Genomic DNA, 18848 nt, shown 5'->3' with positions numbered 1-18848 from the left:
AGGAGGAGGAGGAGGAGGAGGAGAAGAAGAAGAAGAAGAAGAAGAAGAAGAAGAAGAAGAAGAAGAAGAAGGAGGATGAGGAGGAGGAGGAGAGGAGGAGGAGGAGGAGGAGGAGAGGAGGAGGAGGAGAGGAGGAGGAGGAGGAGGAGGAGGAGGAGGAGAAGGGGAGGGAGAAGGGGGAGGGGAGGGGGAGGAGAAGAAGAAGAAGAAGAAGAAGAAGAAGAAGAAGAAGAAGAGGAAGGAGAAGAAGAAGAAGAAGAAGAAGAAGAAGAAGAAGAAGAAGAAGAAGAAGAAGAAGAATTGATGATGATGGGGAGGTGGATTTCTTCGTTAGCCACCTGGGCTAACACAAAAACGAAAACAAGTTTACAGAAAACAGATGTGTTTTACGAGTCAATGTAAACGAAAAGATAAGCATAAAAACCATGGTAACAAAAATTTGGTCAAAAACATTCTCCATCTGGGGGACGGAGAAACTTTCGAAGGGCGCTTTTGGAAACCTCACAGAAACCACGATCAATTTGACTACTAAGGCACAGCGCCCTCTCCAAGTCATATTCTTCCAATCTATGGTTGCACTTTTACCGAGCCATATACGGCATACTCATTCGTCTGTCAACAAATTTGATAGGAGATAGCATTTTTCCTCATCGCTCTCATTTTCATTTTCAAGAGAAAACTGAAAAGGGTGATGAGGGCTAGTCTATAGGAATGTATCTGTGTTCAGTCCTTTCAGCTCTCCTCCAATACATAACCAGATAAAGATAATCCGCCCGTCCGAGCCAAACGACTTAATTAATAGCCAGATATATCCTACACGTAACAGCATGTGTTCGATATAACTCCACAAAACAACAGAGCTTGGGTAGAGGATAAATGCGTGCAGAACGTTTCCACTGCTCTGCACGCATCTCTGACAGGCCCGACTGTCAGTACATTCGTGCGTATATAGTTTATCTTGAACTGGCAATGCCAGCAGTAGCACTGATTGGCCGGGGATTTCTGGAAACTATCAATGGCTTTCATACCAAAAAGTCTTCGACTCCCAAAGATTTCCCGAGAACATTGTTACCTACCACTAATCTATGCAACGTCAATGTAGAACTTCCACTTATCGCATTATCTGACTGGTACAGGGTTGTGAATACTTGACGACACTCCAGAGATCAAACACTTTGCGTTGGTCTTTGTCTTACCCAAGACTGTAGATCTGTCAAAGAGAAGTGTTCGAAAAAATTGAGCTTCATAAAAGGCAACCGCAGCTGTTCATCATCAAGGGAACGTTGGAATGACGTAACCACGGCACATGTCTTCGCATCATCAGCCGCAACGGGCTCAAATCATGACTTAGCAATTGTTGAAAGATGATAAGTCTTATGACCACGGGGAGCGAAAAGCCAGACGCTACAATTTAATCTGAACCAGAGCTGGACACGATGGTCAAACAGTAATAAGTTGCAGGATGCAATGTAAGCCTCCACCATTTTAGGCCAACCATTCACAAGCGGTTTCCTCTATTTGAGAGAGGCTAGCCTGCTTGTTATATCCCAGTACTTGCCGTTCTGAAGATCTGAACCAAACCAGACCCCGAGAAATGTAAATGATTCGTCTGTCCAGCACTCCAAGACGCTATTGGACAGCATGCACCTGCCACTTTAGCTACACGCCCAACAAGTTATACCGGTTAAAGTGAGCTCTTGTCACCGCCTCGTTATTCCTCGGCGCCAGTCACTTCGATGCAATTGGTGTCCGATATTATGATAGTGACGTTGTCTGTATATGCCGTCACATTTCTATCGCATTCTAGTTTTCTCGCAGGATGCTCTTCAAAATCTTAGTGTTTTGTAATGCTGGCTCTAGAGTCAAGACATAAAAATTAAGCAAACTTGACGAACCGAGAGCATATGAAAGGTTCCGATAGGTGACCATTTATTGTGGCAAAAGGAGAGATAGAATAAGTAGATTTTAAAATAAATAGTGGATCGATTTCATAGGTGAAATACGTTTATTGCTCGAGCATGTCTGAAGTATAACGACTAAAACTAAAAGAGAAATCTCTCTCTTGCACACGACTTAGTTTTTTCAGTTCAAGTTCTTTTTTCTCTTCCTCTCTGCCTTAGTCTTTAAAAACTCTCAATCAATTAGTTTCCACGCTTCATTAAATACACTCTCTCTCTCTCTCTCTCTCTCTCTCTCTCTCTCTCTATCTATCTATCTATCTATCTATCTCTTTTCTCTCGCTCTCTCTCCCGGTCTTTCTTGCTCTCTCTCTCTCTCTCTCTCTCTCTCTCTCTCTCTCTCTCTCCCTCGCTCTATCTAACTGTCTGTCTGTCTCTGTCTCTCTCTTTCTCTCCCCCGGTCTTTCTTGCTATATCTCTCTCTCTTTTTCTCTTTATCTGAGTCTCTTTCCCGTTTTCTCTAATACGTTCACCCCTTTTCTTTCTCCTTCTGACAATCTGACAAGCACTGACACATATACTATCTCTCCCTCTCTTTCTCTCTTTTTCCCTCTATCTCGCTTTCGCTCTCTTTTCTCTCCCTCTCTATAACTCTCTCTCTTATTCACTCTTTTCCTCACACACACACACACACACACACACTCAAAATGTATCTATTATTCTATTTGGTTTCTCTTTGCAACCAATCCCTTTCAGCCAGTTAGAAATACATTAATAATAAAATAAAGAATCGATAGTTATTTGACCAGTTAATTAGAGAGGGCGCCTGTTGTCGTTGAATTTGCACTTGCAAATAGAGTTACTGTATTAAACAGTACTCTATTCAATTGACAAACAACACTATTGACAAAGACACACACAACAGTTCGTTTCAGAACATTGAACGCAAGTAAGAGGGAACAAACACGCCGTAAATTAATAATAGGTGAGTAAATAGCAACCAGAAAGGATATCACCTCTAGTCTAATAAATTCTAAATATATATCACTTGAACGAAGTAAATATGAAACAGTCAGGTGTATTTATATAAGTACAGATACAAACATACATACATACATACATGTATATATATATATATATATATATATATATATATATATATATATATATATATGAACGTACACAGACACACACGCAAACACACACACACACACACACACACACATATATATATATATATATATATATATATATATATATATATATATATATACATGCATACATATGTATATAAGTGGATGTATAAGTGTGTATGCGTATAGCTAATTATGTATCTGTGTATCTGTGTATGTATGGTTGAATATGTTGTTCTACTTATACACCGAACTATTTCATATTTACTTCGTTCAAGTAATAGATTTCCATGGACACACACACGTTTGTGTGTGTGTGTGTGTGTGTGTGTGTGTGTGTGTGTATGTGTGTGTGTGTGTGTGTGTGTGCATAAAAACAACGTCGAACACACATAAGGTATGTGTCTTGCTAGTTCATGGGTAGGCTGCGTTTATTGGTGCAACAGAATATATTCTCATCAATTCGCATGGTGTTAAAACATCTGAAAGTTATGGACAAGCGAAATACCACGACCAGCGTGCTACACGAGACAGCAGCTGCTCCACACAGTTCTACAGCTCTGGAATGCACGGACAATGGATTATTGCATGCAGGACTGTGTCGTCCTCCAACAAGCAGCTCGGGCAGGTTCGGTTGTTGGCTCTTCCATGCCCGAGGAGCGTGTTTTGAACAAGCAAAACCCCAACCCCGTAGCACTACCATGCCGAAGACTTTTAGACACTGTCCATGATCTTAGACCCGAAAGTCCTGCTATAGAAATCTTGAGATGTTTTCCTGCTAACGATTCTGTGCAGCTGTTACAATGCAGTGAGCGCCTGTCAACAGTCTAAATACCAAACGCCCAGCCTTGGTTTACTTTGAATCATGGCTGCAGCTCTACCAATAAGATGAGCTGCAGAAAGACGTGTCGCACGAAGAACACTCACACCAGTTTATGCTTATTTTCGTCGCCGTCGTTCATTCCATCGTTCTGATTTAAATATTTCTGTAGGTGTGACAACCTCAAAGCGTGGAGCCGCATCATCAAGGATGGCATTCCAAGACCATCACGGTGTGGGTGTTGAAATTAGATGGATTTTCTGACAAGCGGAACCTGATCCATCCATAAGAATCGGAAAAGCAAGCGCTGCAATCTGGTCAGAGTTTTTTTAGGACAAGGCTCGACAGCTAGGCGGTAGTATACTATCGAGGCGATATATTCATTCGCTACTTCTGCCCGGCATTTCAGTGTCAGCTTCCTTTCTGCCTGTTTTTGTGTGAGCTTGGTCACCCTAGTCATGACTTCTTCCTAGTTCCAATCTACCTGAAGATTTGGCCCAACCCGATTTCGAGCACTTTCAGCGGACTCTCCGTCCAGCGACAGAAATCGCCGCTAGTCTACATGGACTTGCCTCACCAAGAGCCTAGTTGCAAACCTACTGATTTGTGAGTTCTCCTGTGCAAATCTGATATTCCTTCTATATAGCGTCGATTGTTTCTATGTCCAAAAAGTCCAACACCATGACAGTGACGTGGTCCACGTAAGCAGACACAACCGTAAAGATTACGAGAGGTAGCCATTTAATTTAACGACCCAGCAGATGCTACTATACATCGTGGTGATCCAGCATTTAAAGACGGGACCGAAACAGACAGCTTTTAGTAGAGTCCAGATAGCGATGGTCCACCCTGTCAAAGGCTTTGGACTGATCCAAATTGAGGAGCACCCCTCCAAAGCCAGTTCTATTCCCGATCCGTTATTACGATGTATCACATGAGGTGGAGGTTGTCGTGGATAGATCTACTGGAGATCGCACAGGTTTGTGCATCCCCAACTACACTACCGATAACAAGCACCAGCCTCTTGGCGAGCATCTTAGCTAAAATCTTTAACTCAGTGTTGAGTAGAGTTATGGTCCTGAATTTTCAATCACATCCCCCTTCCTCAGCAGCGTCACCACTCCTCGGCTCACACGACTAGCGATGCTTCCAGTCTGTTGTTAGGTGCAATAGTTAGCTACCTAAACCGGAGCAAAGTAGTCATACATGTGGAAATATAGTTCATAGGGCAGACCATTCAATCTAGGTGATATGCGTCCCACACGGCGGCCCAGTACATCTGCCACTTCCTCCACTGAAATCGGTTTCTTGAAACACACGATCTCCTTGCCTGATAAGCGCAGCATACCATCGAGGTAGGCCTCAAAGCCTGCTGTCTCAAGAATGCCACTCGGCAAAGTACTGCTGAAACACAACGTTAGTCTGTTTGGAATCGGAGAGAATATGTCCACTGCGGTCCGTCACAGACCGAATTCTAGATTTGTTTTCATGCAGTGCTTGACAAATACTTTATTTTGTCTATTTCGGAGAGATGAAAGAGAAAGTGAAACTCGGTGTGATTTTGAACCCAGAACGAAAAAAAGCATCGGAATAAATACTGCAAGCCTTTTGTTTCCGCCGTACTAGGGATTCTGCTGATCTACTACACGAGATTAACTTTTAATTTATTTGCTCCTAATGGGGGAGTTAATTGCGGTGAGATTCGAAACCAGAGTGCAAAGAAGCAAACTACATACCGGAAGGCATGTTATTTGACACTCTAACAGATCTACCAACACAACACACCACCCCCTTTCAAAATAGTACCATGTATTATCAATAATATACTTTTAAATCCATTTTTAATGTTGATGTTATTTATACTGTTTTAAAATGTTTAGGACTAAAATTGGCAATGTTGAATAAACGCGTTTACAGAGATTCTTAACGTTGCTAAATTTATTATTAATTTTCTTTTTTCCCATTTCTTTTTTTTTTTTCCTTTTTGTTACAAAATAGACACGTGATCGTAAAACCAGTTGTATTTCTTGCTTCTGGCGGAGAACTTAGCCTCTTTTCTCCGTGATTTGATCAGATCAAAATACTTAATGCATCGTTTAAGGGAAAGAGGAAGCAGTGAAAAAATGGAGGCAGAGGGAAAATAGTTTGTAAAGTTAACATATAAACGTGTATGTGTGTGTGTATGTATGTATGTATGTATCTATCTATCTATCTATCTATCTATCTATCTATCTATCTATCTATCAATCTATCAATCTATCTATGAGTTTGTATGTTTGCATGTAGGACTAGGTGTGTTTAAAGTTTCTATCGTTATGCTGGTAGGTATTTATACATGTCTGTCCATATGTGTTTGTGCTTGTACATATCTGTGCCGATACGTACCTACATGTGTGTATACACGTACGCATCTGTCTATATGGATTACTGCTGTAGTATATATATTTGTATGTTTGTGAAAGAGTTGCTCTGTGTGTGTGTGTGTGTGTGTGTGTTTGTGTGTGTGTGTGGGTGTGTGTGCGTTTATGTTATTGCAAGTATATATTTGATGTATTTGTATGTGTTATACGTGTGTATTCCCGCTAGTAGATATTTGCATGTGCTTTACTTGTTTTTCTATTTACGCTGTGTGTGAGTGTGTGTGGTTGAGTGCGTGTGGTTGAGTGTGTGTGTATGTGTATGCGCGTGCATGTGTGTGTGTGTGTGTGTGTGCGTGTGGATGCACGTGTACTTGTGTGTTTGTATTTCTGTTCACATGCAATTACGTGTATATCGATATATCTCAATCTTTGTGTGTGTGTGTGAGTGAGTGTGTGTGTGTGTGTGTGTGTGTGTCTGTTTGTGTGTGCTCATGTGTTTGTGCTTGTTCGTATTCGTTTGTACTTGTATATACAATATGTATGTATTTGCGTTTGTAGACATTTTTGTGTACAGGTACGCCTTTTCGTGTGTATTTGCCTGTGTGTACGGATTTGCCGGCCTATGTGTGCTGACGTGAGTGAGTATGTTTTGTTGTATATATATATGCGTGTGTATGGGGCAATTGTGTTCATGAGTTTGTATAAACTGAGGTAGAAAGGGAGTGGGGCATACAAATGGAGGCAAGTGAGTGGGTGAAAGAAAACGAGAGGGAAGAGAGAGAGAGAGGTGGAAGAGAATGGAGTGGAAGAGAGCGCGGAAGAGAAAATTACAGTGTCGTAACTTTTAACATTATTATCTCAACTAGCCTTTTACTATATAGCCTTTCTGAATAAACAGAATTTGCACTATTTAATGCCAATATAGCAGAGTTCAATACTTAGGTATTTAGCCTTAGCCGAAAGAAAAACAAAAAGAACGAAGTACGACAGAAAAGGAGAAAGAAAGACAGAAAGAAAGAAAATTCTAAAGAAAAACATAAAGGAAGAGAAAGAAAAAAACTCCCCCTTGGGCGGAACAATTTAGATATTTTTTAAGGTAATTTTCTCTGAAAGCATTGCTAACCATTCCTACAGGGCTGTCATCATATATGTGAAATGGTTACTATTTAATTTTGGAAGTGGATTTTAAGAATAGGGCGGCTTTTGAATATGACATAATTAATGAATTGGCTTAAAGGGCTATACGGGAAGTATGAGAAGAGTTAGAAGAATTAAAAGTGACGTAGTAAATCAGAGACATTGCAATAGAAGGTAGTTGTATATATTTGATTACGTGAAGTCTTACCACTTACTCCGCCATATTTGGTCAAATGCTATTCAGTTAATTTCTACACAAAAATGACCCTCCTTTTAAAAGGTTTCTCCGTCACGTGATGATAAACGAAACAAAACGTATTAATTAAACGTCATTTTATATTTAAAAGTATATGCTCCGAGCTAAAATAATTTACGTATGCACTTGTCTGTGTGTGTGTACGTATATATATGTGTGTGTATATATATATGTATGCGATATATTTCATACAAATACAGATTTAATTATGTAAATATACACGAACATATGTACACAAACGCGCTCACACGTAGATGACTGTGGTAAATTTACAGACATATGCCCACATGTTCGCTGCACACATATTGTGATATTTCTAAAAATGTCTATTTTCGTGTGTGTGAGTGTGTGTGTGAGTGTGAGTGTGTGTGTGTATGTGTGTGTGTTTAGAGAGAGAGAGAGAGAGAGAGAGAGAGAGAGAGAGAAATAAAGAGAGAAAGTGAGATGCATGTATACATGAACGCATACACACACATATGTATACATAGCATAGAGGAACATCGTATTCTACATGAAATTACAGTGCACTCTCATATTCTTAGATATGTATGTTACATGCGTACTTTATTGTGTATTTATGCATCTATCTAACTGTATATATATATGAATATATGTGTGTGTGTGTATGTATATATATATGTATATGTATGTGTGTATATATATATCTGTATATATATATATATGTGTGTATATATATATATGTGTGTGCGTGTGTGTATATACACACATTTATATATGACACACGAGCTTTTGTTCATTAAATATAGTGACATACACACAAATAATTAATATACTGTTGAATCCAACAAATGGTGATACAAGATTATAGACTAGTTGGTGTTTGGTATTGTTTATAGAGTGTAAAACACAAAAGAATAAACCAACAACTTCTGATACACGTTAGGGCATGAGCTGATGTGGCTTTACATCATAGCAAGCTTTCAATCACCGAAAGTTGTATTTCAAGATGTATATGAGATGGCGTATAATGATAGAAGCTCTTATCTACATTACCAAATGATGTGTTCACTTTAATAAAAGTTAGAGATTTAATGTATCTCCTGTTTGATTACTTCTCATTTACATAGATGTCAATGGAATTTCACTGTCGATTTCACCTCGGAAGGGATGGTCACGTTGCCTTCAGTGTATTAATGATTGGCAATACCGATCGGACATAGGTGAAACCATGGAACTGATTTTGTTAAATTGTTTACTGTCGTCCGACACACACACACACATACACACACACACACACACACACACACACACACACACACACACACACACAAATACACACATACATATACAGATACGCACGAGTAAACACACGCAGTTTGTATATCATTAGTAATGCTCTTTTACGATTCCATTGCTAGTAGACCTTCACTGTATATAAGTCTGTAAATTCATATAAAATTGTTTACCGGTGTAAGACGTTATCTTAGGTCTCTACTGATGCCGACTACCCTTTATGGTTTATATCCATGTCTGTAACAAATATTTCCTCCCCAAGAAATTAATATTGGCTTCAAATTTTTGCACAAGTCGAGCAAGATCAGAGGAGGGTCTAAGTCGATTTCACCGACGCCGGTGTTCAACTGGTACTTGTTTTATCGAGTTCGAAAAGATGAAAGGCAAAGTCGACTTCGGCGGAATTTAAACTCAGAACTTCATGCCCGACAAAATACTACCTTGCATTTTCTCCTACCTGCTAACGATTGTGCCACCTTGGTGCCTTTATGTAATAAATTGACACGAGTAGGCTATATTTGGATGAAGAGCTGGCAGAATTGTTAGCACACGGGCAAACTGCTTAGCAGCCTTTGGTTCTGCTTTACGTTTTGAGTTCAAATTACGTTGGGATTGACTTAGCCATTTATCCCCTTCTACAACTGCTGGTGTTGAGCCAAGATTTAAAATCAGTATTATTAGACTATAACAGTTTTCAGCATATTTCGTATCGGTAAAGTTGGTTAAAATAAAGACCGGTAATTTTTATTATGAACATTTCTGAAAGGTTTTTAATTCAGAAGATAAATTCATACCTTCCTACTTAAAGTCTGGGAGACCCTATAAAAGGTCACAAAGAATCGCAAGCCCTCTGTGGATGGACGATGAAACAATAGATCCAGAAATAAATTTCCGCCTACTGGCTCAGTTGATCAAATCAACAAGACTGTTTATGCGAAACTTTTAGCACATCGAACACCTGGAAAAAGGAAACGCGAAGGTGATCTGCCTAAGATTTGAACTCAGAACATAAATAAACATAACTCAACATCTACAATATAACGTATTTTAACCTACTATTTCTGCCAAACCACTGCTGTCAGTATTTGGTATATAACATAACCGTACACACATATCTACAAGCGGGAATACACTCATATAGCCCGTACTAGTGCATCGAATATATACTTGCAGTAGCACACACCCACACACACACACACACACACACACACACACACACACACACACACACACACACACGCATACACACACACACACACACACGCACATATATATATATATATATATATATATATATCCATATATGTATATTTGTGCGTATATATAAATTAATATATCACTCGCTCTTTATATATATATATATATATATATATATATATATATATATATATAATATCACACCCTTCTTTCTCTCTCTCTCTCTCTCTCTCTCTCTCTCTCTCTCTCTCTCTCAATATATATATATATATGTGTATGTATATATATATATATATATATATATATATATATATATATATATATATATATATGTATGCTTGTATGTATGTATGTATGTATGTATATATTAAACTACCAACTAGGCTATCAGATACTGTAACCAGTGGTCTCAATACGTTTCCAATTGTGTCTCGATTGTGCCATTCTTTTCCATCTTGACCTAAATTGCATAACTAAAACGTCTTACTATCTTCGTGGAAACCTTCAAAGTTGCCTCTACCGATCTCTTGGACACCATTCGGCAACTGCACAGGTCCACTTGATGTCTGTGGAACGTGTGTATGTCCAACCAAGCCGAATTTGTGCTTTCAGTACACTACGATCATATCGCTCACTCCGCTCCCTTCTCGAACTATTTCATTTCAAATGTGCTCTGTTTGCAATACTATTAGCATAGATCTTTCCATGGTACTTTGCGTTGTAGCCAATCGGTGTTCTATTTTTTTCGTAGTAGCTCACGTCTAACTTGCATAGAAGTGCACAGGCAGGACGGTACTGTTGAAAAATCTGGCACGTATGACATTTTTTAAACTTTGTTGGGAACATATCCTTTATTGAGTTAAATGCCTTACATCCTGCCCTTATTCTCTTTGGGATTTCAACATTCATATCTCAGTGCATATTCATTGTGTGCCCTAAGTATACCTACTCTTTTACACCTTCGATTTTAGTTTATGATTTAATCCGAGCCACAAAGCTAAACAAGTTTGGCAAGGCTAACGATCCTACGAATCCACCACCCTAAAACTATTTTTGATATAGATACAAGACCTGAAAATTTGGGCGCGCAGCTTGTTGATTAAATTGAACCCTGTATATCAATAATATTTTATTTCAACAACCTCGGAAACATAGAAGATAAGATTGGTTCCCGCAGGATTTGAACACAGATTGTAAAGCGAATATAAAGCGTATAATAATGACACTAAAATAGCAAAGTAAATAGAAGAAAAGTTTTCAGTTGAATAATTCGAAACTTTCGTATCATTTAGTAATCTGCAGAGAAATCTTTACTGCAGTGAGAGGTAAAAAAAACAAAAAACCCTGAAGTCTCAACACAATTAAATGATATGTGCCAGCTTGTACATTCATACTGATTGCAGCATCAGTTATTTTGTACTGTCTCTGCGAGTGATTCTTGTGCTATATATATCTTGCACGTATCTATTGCAAGTATACATATATGTAAGTATGTCTGTATATATATATATATATATATATATATATATAAATATATATATATATATATATATATATATATATATATATATATATATATATATATGCATGTATATATGTATAGATGGACGTGTGTGTGTGTATAATATATATATATATATATATATATATATATATATATATATATATATATATATATATATATGTATATATATATATATTTGTATGTATGTATATATGACTTTTGTTTTTTGTGCTTTTCTTTCATCATTTGTAATATTGAAATCCAAAGACTGTAAATACTGTGTATAAAATATAAATGCAAAGACATCATTATGGAAACCAATATTGTCGTTGTGGGTGTCGTCATCATCATCATCATCATTATCGTCGTCATCATCATCATCATCATCATTATCATCATCATCATCATCAACCTCATTATCAAAAACCAACAACGACTACATCATTATTATTAAATCAATCGTCATCATGATAACTTTTCTTAAAATTTCTTTCCCCTTCTCGCCCTTTATACTTCACTGCGCTTTAATACCTCACAAGAAGCCAAGCCGAAGATTTGTAATATTTTGTAATACTTGCAGCAGCGCACAAACACCCCTCCTACCCCCGACACACACACACACACACGTATATCTGCACATAGAGATGCATATACGTATTTTTTCATATGTTTCTATTTATTTATCTATCAATTTATCGACCAATATACATACTGACATCCATACATACATATGTGTGTGTGTGTGTGCGCGCGCGCGAGTTTGTTATGTGCATCTATATGTGTATGCGTAAAAGAGAGGGAGAAAGAAAGGAAAAGAGAGATAATGACAGAGAGTGTAGATAATGTGCAATGAAATGAAACAAAAAAAAATGAGTGGAATAACAAAATGAAATCGGAGAAAATAATTAAGAAAAGCGCTAAAAAAAAAACGAAAAACATAACTAGCAAGATCTTTCGGAACAAAATAGTCGATGATGAGTTTTAAAAGTGGAAAAATCTCGGTGTACGTTATTGTCTGTAATTGTTCTGTAGCCGAAAGCTTCACGCAGTGGCCCTGAACCGACTGTTTTCTAATCCATTTATTGAGTGTTTAATGGGCAACTTTACATGCTTACTATACATGTTGATGTGATTTTAGACCAATATTTTTTTTTCTGTTCGCCCCTCGGTCACTTCTTACGATTTAATTCCACCTGCTGCACTCGCAAGACAGAGAGATAGACGACTTACGTGTGAACACAAGCGGAGGCAGGCATACGTACATTCTAACAGTCACACATATATTCTTATATACAGATGTGTGTATATTGCTCACTTTTATTTTTCCCGATTGCACATTTAATCCGCCCAGTTCTGTGTCTGTGTTTCTCTCTCTCTCTCTCTCTATGTATATATATATATATATATATATATATAAACATACATATATGTATCTATCTATCTATATATCTCTTTCTGTCTCTCCATGTATATATATTTATTTGCATATATATATATATATATATATATATATATATATATATATATATACGTAGTGTATATAACTCTGTGCGTGTGTGTGTGTGGATGTGTGCATATATATATACATGCACACACACTGACACACTGATATGTAAATGCGAAAAGCGTACGCACAGCTCATCTTCACACTTTCACACTCAGACGCATCATAAATGCAGATACTTTCATGCGAATATATATTAATTCACTTGCGTATATGCTTTATTCCCGTACATTATTCCACAATTCTCTTGTTTTCGATGCACATATTCAAATACTTCACACACCCATACACACACAAAGTGTAACGCAAATCAAATGTAGGCAGAAGTATTCAAATATACAAACACAGAAACGTACACACAGTCAGTCAAAACACATGCACTCATATATAGATATTGATCTCAAATTATGGTACAAGAGCAGCCTATTCAGGGTAAGGAGTAAGTCAATTACATCGACCCCAATACTCGATTGGTAACCATTTAATCTACTTCGAGAGCATGAAATGCAAATCCGACCTCAGCGGAATTTGATCTCAGAACGTAAAGACGGGTGAAATATTTAAGCATATTTCACGGCGTGCTAACGATTCTATCAGCTCGCCGCTTTACTCCCATATGAATATTCTTTTCTACTTAAGGCACAAGGCCGGAAATTTTTGGAGAGGGGGCCAGTCGATTAGATCGACCCCAGGACGCAACTGGCTCTTAATTTATCGACAGACATGGTACCGCTAAGCATTTCGCCCGGCGTGCTAACATTTCTGCCAGCTCGCCGCCTTCTCACATATGAATATTGGCTCACGCTTTTGGTATTTACATATCAGTGTATGTACAAGCGAATATATGCATACATCCACACACGCACACGCACACGCACAAAGTTATATACACTACGTACATATATATATATAGAGATATTTACACATACACACACACACACACACGCACGCACACACACACACACACACACGCACACACACACACACACTCACACACACACACACACACACACACACATATATATATATATATATATATATATATATATATACATATATACATATATATATATATATATATATATATATATACATATATATACATATATATACATATATATATATATATATATATATATATATATATATATATATATATATATATATATATATATATACATGAGGAAGGAAACTATACTAGTCCTTATATATTTAATACTCAATATTTCATATATTCAATAAGACATTCAATACTTCATTTCATTTTACTATTTATATTATATATTCCATATTCTATATCCCGCATTAATTTTATAAGAATATAAATGAACCATAAAAACAGACGGAGTTGGAACTCTTTTAAATAATATATTCCTCTATACACGACCATACAAAACCCTTTTTTATATTTTTTTAAATTCATATATATATATATATGTATATATATATATATATATATATATATATATATATATATATCTATATATATATATATATATATGTATATATATAAATATATATATATATATATATTTATATATATATATATATATGTATATATATATATATATATATGTATGCATGTATGTATGTATGTATGGCGAATGAAAGACGGCAGATGGTATATACATTGTTAATCACGACAATTGTTTCGACACATCCAGCATCGATCCCTCATGGGTGGGACGCTCAACACCCGATTCAGGAGTAACAATCGGTGCATCTGGTCGGGTGATAAATAAATACAGCTCGTTAAAATAATAGTTCCGCAATGTAACTCCTTGTTTTGTAGAAAGCAGTCAGACGGAGGAAATATCTTCATTTATATAGAAGATCGAAAAAAACCCTTAACGAATATATGTATACATGTATATATTTACACACAGACATATATATATATATATATATATATATATATATATATATATATATATATGTGTGTGTGTGAGCCTATATATATATATATATCTATATCTATATCTATATATATATATATATATATATATATATATATATATATATATATATATATATATATATATATATATATATATATATATATATATATATATATACATATATATATATATATATATATATATATATATATATATATATATATATTTCGTTTAAGATATGTTATGAAAGACCGTTGGATTATATTGGGGTCAAATCTTTATGTCAAATATCTATAATGAGCTGCTTGCATGTCCTGATATATTTTTACTTCGAACTTTTTAAAAATAAGAATCATATTAATATCTTCAAATAAAGGTTGTTCATTTTGTGTCACGTTAGCTTCGAAAGGATATAATCACATGAAATATGGCACTTAAACTATAAGGATTATTTTGAAGGTGATATGTTATTCTGCTAGCCATACTTTGGAGTTATCGCAAAATGGCAATGTTTATCAACATCCAGGTTTCACCAAATGAAGTATACGTTAAATAGGTTATACATACATTTGCACATACAACACAGTGCCTAAGTACTTATGTATGTATACATACTTACATTCATTCATGCATACATACATACATACATACATACATATATATATATATATTCGCCATGATAGATTGCTAGCCTCTAACCATTTTTCATTTTCTCTCCCCGTTTATTTCTGTGTTCCTTTCTGTCGAAGAGCGTAGGCTCGAAACGTAAAAGACTTTCTCATTTCCCGAGCGTTAAACTAATACATCTGTTTGTCGTTTACTCACCCGTCTTCATCTTTTGTTTTTTGTATATTCTCACCATATATATATATATGTGTGTGTGTGTGTGTGTGTGAATATATAAAATACGCGCACATATAGAAAGTGAGAAAGAGATGAGGATAGAGAGAAAAGGAACAGGAGTAGGACGTGAAGTTTGATTTGAACGCATGTAGTTCAATGTCTCGGCCTAACACTTGCTTCTAGTCTGGTTCTGACAAATACCGAACGAATGAAATTTAGAACGTAGAACCTAAGCGTTTTAAGGAGTGAAAGATAAACTGGAAAAAAAAATACCGTGTAATGCATTATAAAATGAATTATTAATATTTTCAGCGCATGTATTTTATGCAAATTATATTAACACGTTTAGCTGAGTCCTACTTTGTATATACTATAAATTATTAGCTTTTAGATGCAAGAACATGAGTATTGTTCTCCTATTAAACCTCTAATTAGACTAGAAGGTAATAATCTGATCCGTCCAACTTCGTTGTAAACATGGAAAAGAGACAAAATATGACATAACCACTTCTTTTAATATTCACTACGATATCAATATCCAAGTCAGTGTCAATATATATCGTTGTTGTTATGCAAAAGTGTCATAAATCAAAAGCATTGCTTTCTAGAAAACGAGAAAATAGTTTCAACATTCCATTAAAAAAAACGGTTGTACTACACTTTGATAAGGTTCATATCTTGGCATCTGAAGCAGTTGGAGGTAAGATAGTTTGACCAAAAGAACTGGCTATTGCAAGCATAAATAAATATTGAAAAAAAAAAACGCATTTGCCCAAATTTGGACATATGAGAGTTTAACATAATAGAAACGACATAGATAATAAGGTGTCGAGCCGGCAGAATCGTTAGCACGCCAAGGAAATTGCTTGGTGGCATTTCGTCCGTCTTTACATTCAGTGTCGAAATGCTGCCGAGGTCGCCTTTCGAGGTCGAATGTCAATAAAATAACTAATCGATTTATTAAATCGATTTATTCCCGTCCCCGAAATTGCTGGCCTTTTACCAAAATTTGAAACTAATATGTGTGTGTGTGTGTGTTTGTGTGTGTGTGTGTGTGTGTGTGTGTGTGTATGTATGTGTGTGTGTGTGTGCGTTCTGCTATAGTTTTGGCCTGATTAATACCAAGTAAGAGGATTTAGTTGACAGAAACTGAAACACGCACACACACACACACACACACACACACACACACACACACACACACATATATATATATATATATATATATATATATATATATAAGTGAATCTTTGTGTGTGTCTTTGTATTTGCTTTTGACAGTCAACTACCGCTTGACAACCGGCGTTGGTTTGCACAAATCCCCGTGACATAGTGATGCGGCAAAAAAAAGTTCACCAGAATAAGTAATATGCACGATTTACTCGACTAAATCCTTCAAAGACGTGCCACAACATGGCTGCAGTCCGATCACTGAAATACATAAAAGATACAAAATAAGGACACACACACACACATAGCGAGCGCGCGCGTGCACACACAGCCAGATAAAGAAAAACAACGAGAAAAAATAACAAAAGTCAATTAGACATTCACAATGAATATATTAGATTAACGCTCAGTTAAAGTTTTAGATGAAAACATAGGAGGAGAAATGACGTTTCGAGTTTGGCTCTTTGTCAGAAAAAGAAGCCTCCAGAGAGGGAGAAAAGGAGGCAGGAGTAGATAGTCCAAAGAAAAGCAGGTGTATACAAAGATCGATCGATCGATAGATAGATAGAGAGATGAGATGGAGAGAAAGAGTCACACGCATACAGTCATATTACATAATTATACTGGCATGTTTAAGCGAATCTTTGTATGTGTGTGCGCGCGATTGTATCTATGTGTGTTTATAATCATCAGTTAAAAGTGTTGCTATGTTGGAGGTGTAACTAAGTGTACAGTTTTCTAATATAACATAGTATAAAAATAGAAAAAAAACCCTTACACATAACCATTTAAAAAAAAAACAACAGCCCGCAACAAGATCACACCAAAAACGTTATACGATGCATTGATTCACAATTGTCTCAAATATTCCCTGTCAAGGGGAAAACATGGTAACACTGAATTGATACGTCTTCGTGTTGAACAATCTATTCACTCAACTTTGTACTGAAAATTACTCCATTCTATACCACACGCACAGAACAGAGTTACACACAAGAAAATGTCATTCCATCTCCATTCCGCTTTTCTTCTTTCGATTCTTTTCTCTCTCTTTCTTTTCTAATAAATTTTTTTCCTTTATTTTTCTTCTAATTGTGTGACACATTGTATGTAAATTTACTTCGGGTATATGTCCGTCTGTCTGCCTATATATATGTATGTATACTTGAATACGTGTGTGTGTGTATGCATATGTGTATACTAGTGTGTACGAGTCTTGTGTGTGTGTGTGTGTGTGTGTGTGTGTGTGTGTGTGTGTGTGTGTGTGTGTATTTAGTTAAGCAGTGAATCTGTGTCTCCTACGTGCCTGTTCTTTTGTGAGTGTGTTTGTGTGCATCTGTGTGAGTGTATGCCTTTGTATGTTAGTTCGATACTGTAAGCATGTAGATTAGTTTGTGTGTGTGTGTGTGTGTGTGTGTGTGTGTGTGTGTGTGTGTGTGTGCGTGCGTGCAATTTTGCAAGAGATAGCTTTCGCATACATGTATATGAATGTTTGTGTATGTGTGTATGTGAGAGAGAGAGTTAGTTTTTGTATGTTAGAGAAAATCGTGTGTGAGCCTGTATTAGCGTGTGTACCCTTTCGTGTGTAGGTGCGTTACCTTGTGTATATCTGTGCAACTGAGTGTCTGTGTGTGTGTATGTATATTAGTCTGTGCATATGTGTATATAAGTTTATTTGTTTAAGAGAGTATGTTATTATTATTATTTGTTTATTTTTGTTTTGTTTTTTGCCTACTTATCGAGATGGGAGGAACAACACAACAACAACAGTAACAACAACAACACTAGCTGTTTATTGTTTCTGGTTTCGAACTTCTGCTGTAGTTGTTGATGTTGTACTTTGTAATGTCTTACCGTTGTGTTTTGTGATTCTT

This window comes from Octopus bimaculoides, chromosome 2, assembly GCF_046866305.1.
Source record: "Octopus bimaculoides isolate indiv1 chromosome 2, ASM4686630v1, whole genome shotgun sequence".
NCBI classification, from domain to species: domain Eukaryota; kingdom Metazoa; phylum Mollusca; class Cephalopoda; order Octopoda; family Octopodidae; genus Octopus; species Octopus bimaculoides.
Note: the sequence above shows the minus strand (reverse complement) of the source record.